This window comes from Crocuta crocuta, unplaced genomic scaffold (assembly GCF_008692635.1).
Source record: "Crocuta crocuta isolate KB4526 unplaced genomic scaffold, BGI_CrCroc_1.0 scaffold32, whole genome shotgun sequence".
Classification (NCBI taxonomy): domain Eukaryota; kingdom Metazoa; phylum Chordata; class Mammalia; order Carnivora; family Hyaenidae; genus Crocuta; species Crocuta crocuta.
In genome coordinates, this window is record NW_027529424.1 from 5,577,058 (window position 1) to 5,593,067 (window position 16,010).

The following is a 16,010-nucleotide window of genomic DNA, read 5'->3' on the forward strand; positions in this document are numbered from 1 at the left end:
GCACTCCAACACAGTAAATTTTCAAATACCTATCTAAATAAATCTTTGGAATTTTTCCTAACCTTTCCATAATAGAATTTCTGGATTTCAGCATATCTCTATGAGGCATCAAGCTTTGGCTCTATTGAAATCAATTTTATATACAGAAAAAATATATATCCCATATACAACTGACCAAGATATTAACTGAGAGCTTATAAAGTATGAGAAAATCTCTTGTGACAGAAAGTTATTTATTTTAAGAGTTTCTTTTTTTTTTAGTTTAATACTGAGATATAACTGACATGCAATGTTAGATTGAGGCGTACAATGTAGTGATTCAATGATTCAACATGTTACTCAGCGCTCACCATGACAAATGTAGCTAACATCTGTCACCATAAAAAGTATTACAATATCATTAACTATTTTCCTTATGCTATATCTTCCATCCATGTTATTTATTTTATAAAAGGAAATTGATACCTTTTAATCCCTTTCCCCTTAGATATGGTATATACATACAATGGAATATTACTCAACAGTAAAAAAGAATGATCTTGCCATTTGCAATAGCGTAAATGGATCTAGAATGTATTATGTTAACTGAAATAAATCAGTAAAAAACAAATCTCATATGATTTCACTTATTGTGGAATAAAAACAACAGAACAAAAAATTAAAAAACAAAACCCAAAGCAAAAGGAAAGACAAGAAAAGAGAAACCAGTTCATAAAGACAGGTAAGAAACTTGGAGTAGCCAGAGGGGAGAAGAGTGGAGAGATGTGAAAACTAAAGAAAGGAATTAAGAGGTAGCAAATTTCTGTTATAAATACAGCATCTACCTGTTATAAAATAAGTAAGATACCTATTATATAGTTAAGCCTTAGACATTTATCAAATTTGAGATTTACTAGTTGAATCTTATGGTTTCTTTTTTCAAATTTTAACCTTTATGACTTTATGTTTAAAAAAATAGCTATCTAATTCCAAAAAAAATGTGTGTTTCCTTCAACTCCTTCAATAAGGTCAACAGCCACAATTTTGATTCTATCTTGAAAGTGGCCAACAATTTGTGATGTAGGTTAACCATGGCCTGGCCATTAGGACAACCTATCAGTTATAAATGCTTTAGTCTGTTAGTGGCAGAAAATCCTACAAAGAGTAAAGCAAGAAGGTTGGCATTTTTCTTGATATAAAAATATTGTGGAGTTAGTCTGATGCTGGTCCTGGCTGAGCATCTCAATGATGTTTCAAGGGCTGGCAGTCTGTGTACCCTTGAAGGTTGACTTTTAGTCTTCACATGGGTGACAAGATGGCTGCTACAGCGCCTGTCCAAGCCCAGAATATGGTAAAAGGAATAGCATCAATACATTCCTCCTGCATTATCAGAAAATTAAAAGCCTTTCCAGAAGGCCTCCATTTTATTGGCTGAACAGAAACCAACGTTAAAATCACATTAAATCAGCATGGAAGGCCAAATATGGTATAGTAGATATTCTTTCAGAAAACACTTCCATGTTTTAATTTTATGTTTACATTGATTGTAAGAGTTTTCTATTAATTCATGTTCCCATGAATATTGTCACTACAACAGTATGTTCCTTGATAAATAGAAAGAATGGAATGTTTTCCTGTTTTTGTGTTTGTTTGTTTTGTAAAATGCATAGCTTGGCAACAGTTGCAATGAGACTTTCTATAAAGTGTTTATATATAATAGTAAAGAATAATTGGATTTTGTTCGCTTTATCAGAAGTTGTATCACTAAATTTATTTAGCCTAAGTATTTCAATTGCTGAAGAGAGCCCTAAATCACACTTCATAGAAAGACTGTAGCTGAAATCTAGACTCTTCCCTAGATGATTCATTTATTAATTCATTTGATAAATATTTATTTATGTCATGGAAAATGTGCCCATTTCTGGAAATAAATCTGCATGATAGGTGGCCTCTATTTTTTATTTTTTTAAACTTTTATTTTTTTTAAATGTTTTATTCATTTTTTTGAGAGAGAGAGAGACAGAGCATGAGCATGAGCAGGGGAGGGGCAGAGAGAGAGCGAGACATAGAATCTGAAGCAGGCTCCAGGCTCTGAGCTGTCAGCACAGAGCCCGTCGCAGGACTCGAACCCACAAACTGTGAGATCATGACCTGAGCCAAAGTCGGACGCTTAACCAACTGAGCCACCTAGGCGCCCCAATTGTCTTTTTTTTTTTTTTAATGTTTGTTTATTTTTGAAGAAGGAGCGCAAGTGGAGAGGGGCAGAGAGGAAAGGGAACAGAGGATCTGAAGCAGGCTTTGTGCTGACAGCAGAGAGCCCAACACGGGGCTAGAACTTACAAACTCTGAGATCATGACCTAAGCCAACGTCAGAAGCTGGGGTGTTTAAGAAGTCACCTACCTGGGTGGCTAAGTCAGTTGGGCATCTGACTTCAGCTCTAGTCATGATCTCATGGTTCATGGGTTCAAGCCCCCCATCGGGCTTTGTGCTGTCAGCTCAGAGCCTGGAGCCTGCTTCATATTCTGTGTCTCCACCTCTCTCTGCCCCTCCTCTGCTTACCCTCTGTCCCTCAAAAATAAACAAAACATTAAAAACATAAAAAAAATAAAAGTCAGAAGCTAAACGGACTAAGCCACCCAGGTACCCCCAGGTGGTGTCTGATTTTAAGGAACTTATATTCTTGGAGGCTCCATGAGGGCAGAAATTTTTATGCTTACAGTGTGTTTTCAATGACGGAGAATAGATGTTCACATTCTTAACTACCATGCTTTTTAAATATAACTTTTTATATTATAATTATATATATAGTATGCTTATACATTACATATTTACATATATTCTATATAAAATATGTAATTAACGTATGTGTTTTTAAGAGACACTTAAAAAATATACAATGTCCTAGCCCTAACTGATCATTTAAATTAGGGTGTTTGGAGGTTGGACCTGGACACTGTTATTTTTTCAAAGCTCTGAGAACTGCTTTTCTAAGGAGAAAAACAACAAAAACAACAACAACAACTGAGTACTCACAACCTGTCTAAACACCATTTTAGACTTTTAATACTCTCATTCACTCATCACAAAAACCCTATAATATTGGTACTATTATTATTTGAAAGATGACAAAATGGAGACTAAATGAGATTAAGTAACCTGAACAAAGTCATAGAGAAGGAATGTTTCAGCGATAGGATTTGACCCGGACATTATGGTTCATGTTCGGTATGTTATACTATCTATTAGGTGCCTGGCACATCAGAGGCACGTAGTAAGTACTTGTGTAAATGAAGGTATTGAAGTGGAAGCCACACATACTTAAACTCAAACTACCTCAAGAATGTAAGAATGGTGAATACCATTACAGAAATGGGTATATATGAGGGACTGTGGAAGCTACCTGCATCATAAAACACAAATCAGGACTCAAGGACTAATTGAAGAAATTTCTGCAGGCTTACCTTTTTATTCCTTTCCTTGATGGTTTCAAGCACTGACAATTGGCACGTAGAAGGAATAGAGTTCAGTTTTATGCTGTTAAAAAGTTCATACTGAAAACTTTACAACATGGACATGTCCAAGAATCTCACTTCTTCATGAGGTCCTCCTACACATTTATTAGGAATTAATGGTACCCCAAAGTTATTTGAAGAAAAGAAATAACAAAGCAAAGGTGTTACAACTTTAATTTTTTTTCTTGAGTGAGAAATGTTGTATTTTTTTAAGATTCTATTTTTAATAATTTCTACTTCCAGAATGTGGCTCAAACTTACAGCCCTGATAGATCAAGAGTCACATGCTCTACCAAATGATCCAGGATGGCGCCCCACTTTTTATAAATCAACAGAAAAAAAATTCTAAGCTGAAAGGATAGCATAAGTTAAGCAAAAATATGTGAACAAACAGCCTTTTCAGATAAAAAAGCAAGAATTCTGAAATGACTGAAAGGTGAACCACTGACGTCTCTTTTACAGAGTTCAGAGCAGTCCCTAGGAAGCCTCTCCCCTGGACCTCGTCTTCAGCTTATGCAAGTTCTTTTCTTTTCATCAATTCTCTTCGCCATTTTGCTTTCAATGAGGCTAGCTACTGAATGAGAAAATTTGTGGGAGGCACATGGCGCTCCGTATTTTCCCCAGCTCTTGAGGTAAACATTCATCCTTGCCAAGCAGAGAAACACAGGACCTACTGCTTATGTCAGAAATGTATTATATAATAACAATCGGTTCTTGGCTTTCTGCAACACCCATTTAGTTCGTCAGTGCTCATGGCACAAATTTAAATAGATTATGCAAGTACCTACCATACAAGGATGCCAAGACAAATTCCATGATGTTTCTCAAAGCAGAGCAGTGTCAGAAAAGAAACGGCTGTCAATTTAACTGCATTAAAATTGGCCTCTTTGGCATGTTTTATTGGAAATAAAAAGGAAATAAAATTGTATTATCTTTGTTTTTTTGTGGCTGAATTGCATATTATAGAAACAATTCATCACTTCTGAAAAAGGAACCAAGCCAATTTCAGAATATTTCAAAGATACTAAATAGCAGAACTTAAATCTAAGTTCCATAAAATGGTCAGTGAAGAATATAGAGAACATGAAATTATAGTCTGTGTTGGATAGGAAATGAGTCCTTCTAATAATTAAATTCTGTGTCAATGTCAAAAGCAATCTGCTCTTTGAAAAAGTATAAAGGACAACTAATCAACATCTATTTGCCCTTTTTATTCTTCTGACCATTGGTAACTTTTTTCTTCTTGTATGAATATCTCTGAAACTATGTTTTAGAGATACAATGGTTTGCACAGTTGCACATCAGCACCATAACACAGCACACAGACTTGCCAGTATGTATCAAAATGGTATTTTAGTTCCATTTCTTAGGATCTCTTTCTGCAATCAAACATAAGTACATTCTTCATCTGTCTTCAGTAAAGCATTTAGCTAAACAGGTGCAGTCTCACCAAAGAATCTCATGATAGAATGATAAGAACATGAAAAGGTAAGATTCTACTTTTTTTTTTCCCCATAATACTCTCAAAGATTTTCTTCATCTACAAAATACCAGCTCATAAAGAAAGCAAGCTCAATGGCTCAAGCAAGAGATTATGCTCTTGTATCACTCTCAAAATATGAGGAACTAGCAGACAAATGTAGTAGCAATAATTTATTTTTAAAGCATGGATAACATGTGATTTTCTTACATTCTTTTCCAAAAGAAAAAAATCACCTGAGATCTCAGACGATGGAATTGAAAGCTTTTATTCCTCCTGTTGAAAACATACTGTAGAAATTGAGCCATTCCTGTGCCAATGAGGACATATACTAACTTTTAGGTAAAGAGCTTCCTTTTTTTTTTTTTTTTAAACAAGGCCAGATGTTAAAAAATGCAAGTACTATTTTATAGAAATATAAACATGGATACATTAATAACATAACATACATATTACATGATATATATGTCCTACTACCAAAAACTACCAAGATGGCTGTTATATTCTTTCATAAAAGTGCCTGATTTGTCCTCTTTCTGAAGGGTGAGGTGCCCCTTATGGTTGGATGACTCCAATACATGGTGACTCATTCAACAGGAGAGTTAAATAAAAGAAAATTTTACCCACACCATGCCTTTGACTTCAACTTCCATTTTCTAACCCTTTAAATTTCAGTGAAAAATGTTCTCTCCTGTGCTGTCAGGAAAACTGTGCTCCAGTTACATTTCTAACATCTGGTGCTGCTTCAGTGACAGGGTCTTGCTGATGGAATCATTCTAACTGGACCAGGAGGCATGGCCCTGAGCTTCTGTGCTCATTTGCTTGGTGACCCCTCAACAAAGGGTGATGAATTGCTTGTTACTTTTCAAGTTTTTCAGAGTCAGAGAGACTACCATAAGCTCTTGGGAGACGGTCTTAAGTGAAGTTATTTTAACATCACCATAACTGACCTATGGAAAATGTCTTTTACATAACTGTACCCATTCACAGTATACCAGCCTGGGTCATTTCTCTAATTGGGGAGTTTTGTATGTGTGCATACACACACCAATAGCTTTGCTTTAATAATTTTTGGGAGTGTTATTTCAAACAGGAACAAACATAATGGAGCTAATCATCTTGTGACAAACAATTCTTTCTAATCAGCCGCATAGGTCATTTGTTTTAGGAACAGTGGATCATGTCCACTACCCTGTACGCCCTCACTGGAATGAAAGCCCCAAACAAGAATGTAATTTGCAAGATACTAGAAATTGTTCTTGATTACCATTGTACGAGCAGCACCTAGAACAGCAAGTGGCACATAGTAGGTGCTCAGTACTTTTATGTTGAATCAATAACATAATTACTTTAATGAATTATAAAGTCCTTCATGAAACTATCAAGAATATTTTGGCATTTGTTGATTTATACTTCTTTCTATGACAGCACTTAAATTAAGTTCTTATGGAGAATTATGGCCATGAAGACTAGTTTTCTCAGTCTTTTGTTTTTCTGATTGTTAAAATTCTTATTAAAATACATGCTAATTTCTAAAAACCACCAGAAATTAAGATAAATTAAGAATAATATATATTACTTGTAGCATATTCTACAGATAAATATTATCTTGTACTATAGAGCGGCACATGGTAGTCCAGATTTAAGATTATTCTGAAGCAGACTTAGGGGAAGTTGGCACAGAAGGGGGACTGAAGACTCACCATGTCCCACAGATATACCTAGGTAACACCCACATCAGTGTAAATAGCCTAAAAAACCAACCTGAAGACTCGTAGAGCACACTGCCCACAGCTAAGTGTAGAGAGAGGCAGCATCAAAGAGGGAAGCCAGGGTAGAGATAGTGTCAGTAGCAAATGTGACCCACAGGACTATTCAGAGGAGGGAGGAACACTGCAACCAGCCAGAGGGGAGAGGGGACCCTACCCCAAGAACCCCAAGCACAGAGGGCCCACAGTGGAAAAACCTGTAACATTCGTCTTTGAAAACCAGAGAGGCTTAAATTCACAAGTTTTTACTCAGTGGGGCTCAACAACGGGAACTTTAAAAATCAGCAGCTCTGCTCAGGGAAAGTCCTGGGGTGACTGGAAACGGAGTCACCAGCTTTGAAGAGATGACTGTTGGTTGTGCTTAGAGATGCAGGACAGAACAAGTAGTTTGGAAAATGCCTGGGGCATACAGGAAGGAGATTTATTTACTGATTTCAGAACTTGTACCAGAAGGGCAGGGATCTTTAGGAGACTGCCCCAAGAACAAAAGTGCTGGAAGTCACCATTGCCTTTCCCCGCCCCCTAACTAGACCCAGCAGGAACCAGCACAGCTCTAAAACTGTCTATCTAGCTTGCTACCAATGAGCCTGGTCCCCATGCTCTTCTTCACACCCACACCTGTCAACTTGCCTTCAGTGGCTTTCCAAAGGGGCTCCAGGACTCCTACCATAGCAGACTGGCGCAAGCCTTACTCCAACCTGCCTGTGGTGAGAGCCCATCCAAAGCTGCATCCCAAGCACAGGATTGTGCCAGCACTCCAACAGAGGCCAGCATCCCTCCAAAGTGATTGTCCCACGGGGTGGGGAAGATGACAACACATACACACACAGGAGTGAGACTTTGGCCCCAACAGTGGGCTAAGGGCAGACATCCACTGCAGGCCCATCCAAAACCAAAAGCTTCTCAAGGGACCATACAGTGAAAGTGCCCTGCAGTTACATGCTACTGCATCACTGGAAAATGCCTGGTCAGACTCAACTTCATTCCACGGTGGCCCCAGACTGGCCCATTAACAACACAGGGACCAAACCCTGCTGACAATAGGCAAAAGAGAGCCATTACAGATGACTGGACTGAAGGAAAAAATGGTTCCGCTTCAGTAGCAGAGCACATGTGACACACACAGAAGACACCCCTGAAGCACCAGATTCTGGTGAACAGGGGGCACAGCACAACAGAGCACTACAGGACCTCTTCTTCATAAGACCACTAGTTGCAAGAACAGGAAATGTAGCTGACTTTCTTAACACAAAGAAAATGACAGAGAGTTAGACAAACTGAGGAGACTGAAGAATATGCCTCAAATGAAAGATAAGTAGAAAACCACAGCAAGAGACCTAAGCAAAATGGAGAAAAGAAATATGCCTTCTAGGGGCACCTGGGTGGCTCAGTCAGTTGAGCGTCCGACTTCAGCTCAGGTCATGATCTCATGGTTCGTGGGTTCGAACCCCGCGTTGGGCTCTGTGCCCATGGCTAGCTCAGAGCCTGGAGCCTGTTTCAGATTCTGTGTCTCCCTCTCTCTCTACCTTCCCCTGTTCATACTGTCTGTCTGTCAGTCTGTCTCTCTCTCTCAGAAATAACTAAAACAAAACATTAAAAAAAAGTTTAAAAAAAGAAATATGCCTTATAGAGAATTTAAAGTAATGAACATAAAGATACTAACTCATCTTGAAGAAAGGGTAGAGGATATGTTAGACCTTAAACAAACGGACAGAAAACTATAAAGGAACTAACCACAGATGAAGAAGTCACTAACTGAAGTTAAAGACACACTAGAGGGAATAAATAGACTAGTGGAAGCAGAAGAATGGATTGGTGACTTTGATGCCAAAGTAATATAAAGCAATCAAGCTGAACAGGAGAAAGAAAACTGATTAATGAAAAAATGAGAATAGATTAAGGGAACTTAGTGATACCTCAGACATAACAACATTTGCATTACAGGGATCACAAAAGAAGACAGAGAAGGGCAGACAGAAAATTAATTTAAAGAAATGAAAAGCTGAAAACTTCCCAAACGTTGGGGAGGCAAATAGAAATCCAGAACCTGGAGACACAACAAACCCACAACAAAATCAGTCCAAAGAGGGCCACATGAAAATATACAGGAATTAAAATAGCAAAGAAGTCCTGATAAAGAGAGAATTTTAAAAGTAGCAAAAGGGGCTCCTGGGTGGCTCAGTCACTTAAGGATCTGACTTCAACTCAGGTCATGATCTCATGGCTCTTGAGTCTGAGCCCTGCGTCACGCTCTGTACTGACACCTCAGAGCCTGGGGCCTACTTCAGATCCTGTCTCCAACTCTCTCTGCCCCTCCTCCACTCATGCACTGTTGTCTGCCTCTCTCTAATATAAATAAATATTAAAAATTTTTAAATCAAAAAGAAAAAAAAAAGCAAGAAAAAAGACAACAGTTTCATAAAAGGGAAATCACCAAAGGCTAGTCACTGATTTTCCAGCAGAAACATTACAGGCCAGAAGAGAGAGGCATTTTAAGGTCAAAGTGCTAAAAAAAAAAGGAAAACTTTCAGTCAAGAATATTGTATCCAGTGAGGCTATCATTCAGAATAGAAGAGTTAGAGAGTTTCCCAGACAAACAAAAGCTAAAGGAGTTCATGACCACTAATCCAGCCCTACAAAAAATAATAAAGAAGAATCTTTTAAAAACTATTTTTAATGTTTATGTATTTTTGAGAAAGAGAGAGTGAGAAAAAGCATGAGTTGGAGAGGGACAGAGAGAGGGTTAGATACAGAATCTGAAGCAGGCTCCATGCTCTGAGCTGTCAGTATAGACCCTGATGTGGGGCTTGACTCCACAAACTACAAGATCATGACCTGAGCCAAAGTCAGATGGTTAACCAACTGAGCCAAACAAGTGACCCTAAAGGGGAGTCTTTGGAAATGAGATTGTAAAAGTAAGAAAAGTAGGAATCACAAAATAGTAAAAATAAGTGTATGTGTAAAAATCAGTCAAAAGAATCACAAAATAAAGGGATGCAAAGTATGACACTGTATGCCCAAAACATAGCAGGGAGAAGAATAAACAATTATTGCTTTTAGAATGGGTTCAAACTTAAATAATCAACAGCTTAATATAGATTGTTACATGCATAAGATGTTATAAATAAACCTAACAGTAATTGAAAATCAAAAATCAATAATAGGTATTAGGTGTGCAAAAAAAAAAAAAAAAAGAAAAAGAGAGAGAGAGAAGGAATCCAAGCATGTCACTAAAGGAAAGCAGCAAAGAGTAAGAGAAGATCAAGAAAGAAACAGAGAAGAAGTACAAAAACAACCACAAAACAAGTAACAAAATGTCAGTAAGTACATACCTATCAATAATTACTTTGAATGTAAAGGGACTAAATGCTCCAATCAAAATACAAGGTGATGGAATGGATAAAAAACCTATATAGTGCCTAATAGAGATCCACTTAAGATCTAAAAGCACATGCAGATTGAAAAGGAAGGGATATAAAAGCATTTATCACTTAAATGGAAGTGAAAAGAAAGCTGGAGTAGCAATACTTAGACATGATAGACTTGGAAGCAAAGACTATCAAGAGACAAAGGATGCCACACAATCATAAAGAGAACAGTCCAACAAGATATAACAACTGTAAATATTTATGCACCCAATATGAAAACACTTAAATACAAAAAGTAGCTAATAAAAAAATAAAGGAAGAAATCAATAATACATCCATCAATGGATAGATCATCCAAACAGAAAATCAACAATAGTGGCTCTGAATGCACATTGAACCACATGGATCTAACAGATATATTCAAAACATTCTATCCTAAGAAGACAGAGTACACATTCTCTTCAAATGCACATGCAACATTCCTCCAGAATAGATTACATGTTCAGCCACAAAACAAGTCTCCACAAATTCAAAAAGACTGAAATCATATCATGCATATTTTTCAACCACAATACTATGAAACTAGAAATCAAATGCAAGAAATAAATCTGGAAAAACCCCCCACAAATACACAGAGGTTAAATAACACATTATTAAACGATGGATGGGTCAACCAAGAAATGAAAGAGGAAAAAAAAACTCATAGATACAAATGAAAATACAAAGGTATAGGGGTGCCTGGGTGGCTCAGTCGGTTAAGCGTCTGACTTCGGCTCAGGTCATGATCTCGTGGTTCATGGGTTCAAGCTCTGCATCGGGCTCTGTACTAACAGCTAGCTCAGAGCCTGGAGCCTGCTTCAGATTCTGCGTTGCCCTCTCTCTCTGACCCTCTCCTGCTCACACTGTCTCTCTCTCTCTCTCTCAAAAATTAAAAAAAAAAAAAAAACACATTAAAAATTAAAAAAAGAAAATACAAAGGTCTAAAAAGCTTTGGGATGTAGCAGAAGCAGTTCTAAGAAGAAAGTTTATAGCAATACAGGCCTACACCAAGAAATAAGAAAAATCTCAAATAAACAACCTAACCTTACAAAAGGAGCTAGAAAAAGAAGAAAAAGTAAAACACAAAAAACAGAAAAGGAGATAATAAAGATTAGAGCATTCATTCATAAATGATAAAGAATCTAAAAAACATAACAAATGAATGAGACCAGGAGGTGGTTCTTTGAAAAGATCAATTAAGTTGACAAACATTTAGCCAGACTCATCATTAAAAAGAGAAAGAGGCTGAAAAGGAAGGGAAGACTTAAAAAAACAAAAACAAAAAACAAATCAGAAATAAAACAAGAGAAATAACAACCAACACCACAGGCATACAAAAGATTGTAATAGAATACTATGAAAAATCATATGCCAACTAATTGAACAAACTAGAAGAAATGGATAGATTCTTAGAAACATGCAATATCCCAAAATTTAATCAGGAATGAATATAAAATTTTAGCAGACTAATTACAAGCAATGAAATTGAATCAGTAAGAAAAAAAACTCTCAACTAAACAAAAGTCCAGGACCAGATGGGGTTAGAGGTGAAATCTGTGAAACATTTAAAGAAGAGTTACTACCTATTCTTCTCAAACTATTCCAAAAAATAAGAGGAAGGAAAGCTTCCAAATTCATTAAATTAGGCCAGAATTACCCTGATACCAAAATTGGATAAAAACACTACAGAAACAGAGAATTAGAGGGTACTATCTCTGATGAATATAGACACACAAATCATCAACAAAATATTAGCAAACCAAATCCAACAATACATTTAAAAAAAACATTTCCTATGATCAAGTGGGAGTCATTACTTGGTTAGAAATGGTGGTTCAATATTCACAAATCAATCACTGTGGTACATCACATGAACAAAATAAAGGATAAAAATATTTCAATAGCTGCAGGAAAAACATCTGACAAAGTGAAACATCCATTCATGAAAAAAACCCTCAACAAAGTAGGTTTAGAGGAAACATATCTCAACATAATAAAGGTCTTAAATTAAATACCCGCAGTGGACATCATACTCAATGGCGAAAAACTGAGAGCTTTTTGCCTGAGATCAGGAACAAGACTTTTACCACTTTTATTTAAGATAGTACATGAAGTCTTAACCACAACAATAAAACAAGTATAAGAAATAAAAGGCAACCGGGGCCCCTGGGTGGCTCAGTCGGTTAAGCGTCCGACTTCAGCTCACGTCAGATCTCATGGTTTGTGGGTTCGAGTCCCGCATCGGGCTCTGTGCTGACTGCTAGCTCAGAGTCTGGAGTCTGTTTCGGATTCTATGTCTCCCTCTCTCTCTGCCCCTCCCACACTCATGCTCTGTCTCTCTGTGTCTCAAAAATAAATAAACTATAAAAAATTTAAAAAAAAAGAAATAAAAGGCAACCAAATTCATAAGGAAGAATTCAAAAGGAAGAAGTAAGACTCTCAGTATCTGCAGATGGCATGATACTATATACAGAAAATCCTAAGGACCATACCAAAAAACTAGAACTGATGAATGAGTTCAGTAAGGATATAAAATCAATATATAGAAATTTATTGCATTTCTATACACTGATAAGCAACAGAAAGAGAAATTAAGAAAGAAATCCCATTCATAATAGCATAAACATAATAAAATACCTAGGAGTAAATTTAATCAAACAAGTGAAAGAACTGTTCTCTGAGAATTATAAAACATTAATGAAAGAAATTAAAGATGGCACAAACAAATGGGAAGATATTCTATGCTCACAGACTTGGAGAATAAATATTATTAAAATGTTCATACTACCAAATTCTACAGATTTAATACAATCCCTACCATATACAAACAGTATTTTTCACAGATCTAGAACAAATAATCCTAAAATTGATATAGAATCACAAATGACCCCTGACTAGCCAAAACAATTTGAAAAAGAATGAAATTGGAGCTATCACAATCCCAGATTTCAAGATATATTACAAGGTTGTAGTCGTCAAAATAGTATGGTATCGGCACACAGAAAACACAAAGATACATAATCAATGAGAGAGAACAGAGACCTCAGAAATAAACTCATATAATCTGGTCAATAAATCTATAAAAAAGGAGGTAAGATACGCAATGCGGAAATAATCATTTCTTGAAAAAATGGTGCTGGGAAAACTGGAAAGCTACATGCAAAAGAATGAAACTGAGTCACTTTCTTACACCATACCCAAAAATAAACTCAACATGGATTAAAAACCTAAATATCAGACCTCGTATTATAAATATCCTAGGAGAAACCCCAGGCAGTAATTTTTTTTACCATCAACCACAGAAACATTATTCTATGTATGTCTCCTAAGGCAAGAGAAATAAAAGCAAAAATAATCTATTGGGACCAAATCAAAATAAAAAGCTTCTGTACAGCAAGGGAAACAATCAACAGAACAAAAATATAATCTAATAAGTGAAGATATCTTATAATCTATAAGAGAAGATATTTGCAAATGGTATATCCAATAAGGGATTAGAATCCAAAATATGGAAAGAATTTATACAACTCAGTATCAAAAAAAAACAAAAAACAAATATCCAATTAAAAAATAGGCAGAAGACATGAAAAGACATTTCTCAAAAGAAGATATACAGATGGTCAACAGACACACAAAAAACAAAACAAAACAAAACTCAACATCACTAATCATCAGGGAAATGTAAATTGAAACCACAGTGAGTTATCATCTCACACCTGTCAGAATGGCTAAAGTCTAAAACATAAACAGTTGCTGGTGAGGCATGGAGAAAAAGGAAACCCTTATGCACTGTTGAGAGCAATGCAAACTGGTGCTGGCACTGTGGAAAACAGTATGGAAATTCCTCAAAAGATTAAAAATAGAATTACTATATTATCCAGTAATTCTTCTACAGGGTATTGACCCAAAATATATGAAAACATTAATTTGGAAAGATATATAAACCCTTATGTTCATTGCAGCATTATTGACAAGAGCCCAAATATGGAAACAACCCAAATGTCAATCAAAAGAAAAATAAAGAAGTGGTAATTACACAATGAAACATTATCCAGCCATAAAAAGAATGAAATCTTGCCATTTGCAACAACATGGATGGATACTGAGGGTAGAAAGCTAAGTGAAGTCAGTTAGAAAAAGACAAACACCATGTAATTTCACTTACATGTGCAATGTAAGAAATAAAACGAAGGCAAAAAAAGAGACAAACAAAAAATCATACTCTTAAATATATAGAACAAACTGATGGAAGTGGTTGGGAGGTTGGTAAAATAGTTGAAAAGGATTAAGAGTACACTTAAGGTGATGAGTACTGAGTAATGAACAGGATTGTTCAATCACTATATTGTACAACTGAAACTAATATAACACTGTACATTAATTATACTAGAATGTGAAAAGTTAAGTAATTTTTAAGAAAGATTATTTCTTTGCATGCACTATGTAGGAGTCCAGGTATAATGATTTTAAAGACAATACATGTGTACATATTGATAAATTTAACTTCAACATTAACTTACCAGTAAATATTTACTGTTAACTTCGTGTTAATATCCAGCATTAATTTAGGCACCAGGAATATACTAGTAAACAAACTGAACTAGCCCCCTGCCTACATGGAGTTTTCATTTTAATGAGGGAAAGCAAGCAGTCAAAAATAGATAAAAAACCATATCACATTTTAAAAGGTGATCATTATCATGGTGGAAAACAAATGAATAAGGCTTCTGAGAGGCTTACAATTATATGAAGTGGCCAAGACAGTGACTTCTGAGCAGAGACCTGAATGAACTTAAAGGAACTAAAACACTTATGTCATGCAGATAATTGGGGGTGTTGGATGGGGGAGGCAAAGTTCTAGGCAATGAAAGGAGCAAGTGTGAGGCCCCAAACCAAAAATGTGCTAGGTAAGTTCTTGGAAAAGTAAGCAGGCTAGGATGTCTCCAGCAGAATGCAGAGAGAACATTAGCAAATGAGCTCAGACAGACAATGGGAAGCCAGAGAGACACGGTAATATGTGATTACATTTTGGACACTGTCAACAGTAGAGCTGATATGGTTAAAAGAGAGGAATCCAAGACTTCTGGCCTATATGCTGGAAAGATCGACTTGATATTAATTGATATGGAAAAAACTCTATGTGAACTAGATTTGAGGGGAGGACTTTCTGGTAAACTGAATGAGGACATGGTGAACCAGCAAAGAATATCAGCGAAGAAACTCAGTGGATGCATGTAAAACTAAAGCGGATCTACAAAAGATACAGGTGTGGTGTTTCCAAAGGACACAGTCACCCCAATATTTACAGGAGCACTACTGACAACAATCAAAATATGGATTGAGCCCAAATGTCCATCAGCAGGTGAATGGATAAAGAAGTGTACACACACGTACACACACACACTGGAGTATTACTCGGCAATTAAAAGGAATAAAATCTTGCCATGTGCAACACCACGGATGGAACTAGAGTGTATTATGCTAGGCGAAATTAGTCAAAGACAAATATATGACTTCACTCATGTGGAACTTAAGATACAAAACAAATAAACAGAAGGGAAGGGAAACAAATATGCAAACATAAGACAGTACAGACTCTTAAATAGAGAGAACTGAGGATTGTTGGAGGGGTTGTGGGTGGGGGGATGGGTTAAATGGGTAAGAGGCATTTAGGATGACACTTGTTGCGATGAGCAGTGGATGTTGTATGTAGGGGATCAATCACTGGATTCTACTCCTGAAATTACTGCACTATATACTAACTTTGATGTAAATTAAAAAAGAAATATCACAAAAATATAAAGAGGATCTAAATCTATAATGAATATTACATTCACTCCAGTGGTTATAATAAATAATGTA